At 48.9% G+C, this 5,000-nt stretch overlaps 1 protein-coding gene across 3 annotated transcripts in view; it reads right to left on the reverse strand.

Moving 5' to 3' along the window:
- The window catches only part of LOC143018074 (uncharacterized), a 98,887-nt gene that overhangs the window by 61,098 nt on the left and 32,789 nt on the right, over positions 1 to 5,000 (reverse strand). The window contains exon 1 of one of the 3 annotated variants that reach the window (XM_076173170.1): positions 1,840 to 2,221. The exons of 1 other annotated variant lie outside the window; for it this stretch is intronic. The gene's annotated coding sequence lies outside the window, so the exon portion shown is untranslated. Of the gene's footprint in view, positions 1 to 1,336; positions 1,753 to 1,839; positions 2,222 to 5,000 lie in introns of those variants that run through there. One more of the 3 variants, XM_076173171.1, reaches the window with a different exon arrangement.

Here is a 5,000-nt window from a genome sequence, read left to right on the forward strand (position 1 = left end):
GGCAGATCACAAAGGTTCCTAAGAGTACATTGTCAAGAGGTCTCTTTGTTTTCTTCCTCTTTGAGGGGAGCGACGACAGAGGGTTCCTTCAGACACCTGAGGTTTCAAATCATCACGAAAACACACACACACACACACACACACAGTCCTTCAAGTACTCACTTCCCCTCATGAAAAAGCTCAAATCTGTTTCATTTTCTCCTCTGAGGAGGACTCGAACCAATCGGGGTCACGGCCAGCTACCGAATGACCTGACGAGTCCTCCGAGCCCCTACATTCAGTTTTGTCATCCACCGGACGGTTTCATTCAGTTGAAGGGCAGGGCAGGGCAAACGGCAGAGAGAAAGAGAAAGAGAGAGAGAATATGAAGAAAAAAGGGTTACCCTACTGTAGGTGTCGACTGCGTCGAGAGGTTGAGGAACGCAGACTACAATGCTTACTTTCGGCCGAAGCCGTAACTTTTCTCTATTTCTTGTGCTGTAGCAGAAGCATCGGGGCAAGTGGCAATCACCGGCGGCCGTGTGGAAGGGAACCTGAGGCTTCTTGCTCACGAGACGGTGACACAACCTGATGATAACGACCGTGAATGCGTGGCAAGATCATAGCTTTAATTCAAACACATCTCTGACGTCATCCAAAGCTCTGACGTCATCCAAGTCTCTGGCGTCATCCAAAGCTCTGACGTCATCCAAGTCTCCAACATCACAGAGATGTTTCTTGTTTTCCCAAAGAGCATCTCCTTGTTGCGTTGGGCTTCGATCTCGCCTCGCAACTGCGAAGTCCCTTGGTGTCCGTGCACACAGGGCAAAAGTGGTGATTCAGGCCGAAGCTTAGCGCCTTAGTTCTCGTCCATCTGCTCTTGCTTCGTCCCTAAGTTCCTTCCCATGGAGCTCCTTCAGGACAAGGGTGTACCGACACGTCCTGAAACCGCTACGAAAAGAACTGGGCATACCCCATGTAAAACAAACGCACGCATGCGCACACACGCATACAAATATACAATTATTTTTTACGGTATTACCTTATCGATATAACAACTATTGAACAGTTCATGTGAAGAGTGCAATTGTTATTGACTACTGCCACCGCGCGCGCGCGTGTGTTGTGTGTGTGTGTGTGTGTGTGTGTGTGTGTGTGTGTGTGTGTGTGTGTGTGTGTGCATACATACACACACAAATTCACACGATAGACAGACACGAGGATGGTTTCAGTGCGAAGCTGCAAGGGCGAGGCAGAGCTGATCCTCTGGGGCAGCTTCGTATCCTCGAACCCCAGGTCGAGCGCGCCACCCACCAGACACATCAAGACCTTCAAGATAACCTAAGTGTTGCTTTACCTGTGGCTGCTGTCAGGCTATTTCATTCATCTCGATGGCATTCTCAAAGAAACGAAGGCTGTTAGTTTTAATTTCGATGAACCCTTTCTTCAGTAGCGGGTGGTACTTCTCCATTTCCTTTGGTTACCACCAATCTACGTACTTATGTTATTCATTTCCATGATGCCCTCCCTCACCCTCCATAAACGGATGCTCTTTTCTTCTTGGTTTACAGGACTGGCGCCCGGCTGGAATTCAACCTTGCGGCGCGGCGGTCCGTCAAAGGGTTGTATATGTCAATAACGTACTGTCAAACCTTGAACGGCTTGCGAGATGCCTGGCAACAGTCGCCCTTTTGTTTTGGCACTGCAAGATCGACCGTTCGCAGTGCCACGCAGCAACAAATCAACCTTTCTTGGGCACTCAGATAAAAAGCTGTTACACTTTGAACTTTGCCTCAAAGACTTTTTTTTTTTTTTTACGAGTCCACCACCTCCATCCGTGCTCCTTTCACACACACATACCTGATCTCTGGCAGATGACTGCGGTGTACATCTGGGAGAACAAGTTCTTTGATGGTTTGCTAACATGCACTCTGACACTGAAAGTTATTATTTTTTCTATCAACATGTAATCGACAAAGCGTTCGCCAGTGACTTTATAACAGAAACGAATATGATATTTAATATTTTCTACTTATTCTTGAGGAGTCACTGCAAGTTCTCGACATTTTCGTTACTTTATATCAATTTTGCACAACAAAAAGTGTCTGAGGAACTTGTGTCCTCCACTGCTCCCAATATCCAATCGACACCGTCCAGAGTGGCACCACAGAGGTGAGTGCCAGGCAAGTAATCGCTCCTCATCCCCCCAAACCCCCATCAACGTTATCTATCAGGCCTTAACCGCCGTCGAGTGCCAGCCAGCCACTACTTGAACATGGCATCCATCCTCCACCACTCCCAACTCCTCCCTCTCCCTCTCCCCACCGCCTTCACTTTCAGTTTCACTATCACCAATATCTCATCCCCACCACCACTGTCACTACTACTACCACCACCACCACTACTACCACCACTACCATTCGCGCCCTCGTCGCACACCCGTCCCCACCACTCTCCACCATTTATCAGAGCGTGTAACGGCCTCTTGCCGCCGCCGCCGCCGCCGCTTAACATTTGAATATCACTCCCGAGGCACCTGTGCCAGCAGTGACTCGCGTGCCGCCCAACCGTGGCACCATCACCCTGACATGAGCATCTCTAGGGCAGGGAGTATGAATGTCAACTCAGGCCAAATATCGAAAACACTTTTCGTTTTGCGAGTAACGGCTGATTAAAATAAACAAATAAATAAATAAGTATATAGAAAAATCCACATTGTCATCAGGGTGCGCCCCATCTCTCTTATACAGCCTCGCTTGTTTCTCTGAACTCCATCTGAACCCCCAGGCCACAGTCAACTCCGGCCACCACGTCGAGTGCCACGTCATGGCCGAAGTAGGCAAGACGGTTGGTCGCTCTGGGGTGCTACTTCGTGGCTCTCGATGTCTGTTTGTGAAGAGCAGCAAGGCAACATCGCCACCCTCCCTTTCCCCCCCGTCTCCCCACCCCCTACGCTCCTCTACTACCCTACCCTGCCCCTCCCGCTCCACTCCCGAACGCGTTCAAATACGAGTGATGCATTTAACGGATTCGCTGTGAGAGTGAGTGAGAGCAAGAGGAGCCTGACAGACGCCATCTTTGTTAGCCTCTGGCTAGCGCCAGACAATTTTATTAAACTGGGAGGAATTTCCCTCATTCAAAGGGTTCATGGGTGAACGGATGCGGATGTAGAAATGGGTGAGGGTATCTGGAGGGAAGGGGGCGCTCTTTACATATTGCATTGTCTACCGCCAGACGATTTTATTCACACCTCAGAAGAAATCATATGGTGACGCTACGGAGATTTTCTTCAGCTTATGGGTCAGGCCATCCCCTTTCTAGTTCGGACTCGACTTCGAGCGAGTGCCGATTCGGCGCGAAGTGCCAAGGCCGTGCGTGTCTAAGGTCGTGAGAGAAACAAGGTCATACTCGGGTGATAGTAAGGTCGAGTGAGTGCCATTTCGTATTGCGTTTGCTGGAACTATGCCCCCCTCCCCCTTCCCTTCCCTGCCCCCCCCAATGGTTCTCAATACCACTCACTTCAGAGAGTGAGTTAAACACGTTATCCGCTGGAACACTATGTACCCCGAGAAAGAGAAAGAAAGCGTGTTTTCTCAGGTTCAGGTTTTGAAACAGACATACAACATCTATCAACTGACGCTGAAAATCTCTCACAATGGCGACATGACGTCATCCCTAAGCCCCCCCACCTTTTCTTGCACGTGGTCAGACTTCATGTACTTTGATAGTGATAGACGTGTTGGGAGGCAACGATTACGAAGGGTCACTTCGCAGCTGCGGTCGGTGCCGGGGGCAAAGGTGGTGGCGTTGCGTCACAGGCACCTGCAGTCACCCAACAGACGAGTTCCTCAACACCTACAACCTAGATGGTTTTATTAACTTGAAGACGGTCAACTTCGGTAGGTCACGGTCACAAGTCCCTCCTCCTCCTCCTCAGCTGAACAAAATCTTGTGGAGTCTGAGTAAACGTTTGAATAAACGTTTGTCTGCGCACCTCGGCCTTGAACGTGATCGAACTCCCCGTGTCCCTTGTAAGTAAGACAAAACACTTGACTCCTGGAGATCGGTGTTTGTGCACGTGTCCGCATGTGTTTACTCACGTGTACCGCCCTCAGGTTTGGGACTCCGCCTTCAGGTCCTTCAAAGGTCCTACTCAAACCAGGCCAACAGATGCACACCAGGGATTTGCTGGCTCACAAACACACACATGTACAAACGAACACAAACATGAAACGCATAAAACAAATACACACAAATACATAGACAAGACAAAATAAATTGAAAACACACACACATACAAACAACACGTAGACACACACATATATACATACAAAACATACATAAACACGAAACGTGTAGATAAGCACATATAGGTACACACACGTACACTACACATAGGCAAACGGGCATGGTTCCTGGAGAAACCCAACATCAGCTCCCCTCTGGGCGTGGTGAGGAGGAGGCAAGCCCTTCTTCTCAGAAATGAATAAATTGGCCATTAAATTGAGCATATCCTGTAGACTCATTTTCTGATGGACACCAAGGCGGTTGACCATATCGCTACAGAGTAATCAACGTATAGTTCAGTTCAAAACTAACAAATTCAACATGATTTTTTCCAAGAGAAAAAATCACAGTTTGAACTGTACACATGGCTTGAAAGCTCCACTTACACTGCGAAACGTTACTGTCCCCCTTGTGCAAGGGAATGTCACGGCATTGCACATATATCGGTCTATAGATGAGCTCTGAACTCTAACCCGGAAGTATAGTAGCTGCCAATCATAAGCCTAGCACGTGGTCCAATATCGTGATGAATCACACCCACGCACACCCACATACTACTAATTCGGCGGCCCACCCAGGGCTTGAAAAAGCATCATAACACTGCTGCAGGTCGTCATCCCGTTCTCTTGAGCAACTTGTGCGCACGCGTGCGTGCGTGTGTACGTGTGATTCACCTTGGTCTTTGGATCACGTGTTGGACTCGTGATCGACAGCTATTTCCCTCCCGGAAGAGA

This window comes from Oratosquilla oratoria, chromosome 34 (assembly GCF_046742065.1).
Source record: "Oratosquilla oratoria isolate Oo_2021 chromosome 34, ASM4674206v1, whole genome shotgun sequence".
Classification (NCBI taxonomy): domain Eukaryota; kingdom Metazoa; phylum Arthropoda; class Malacostraca; order Stomatopoda; family Squillidae; genus Oratosquilla; species Oratosquilla oratoria.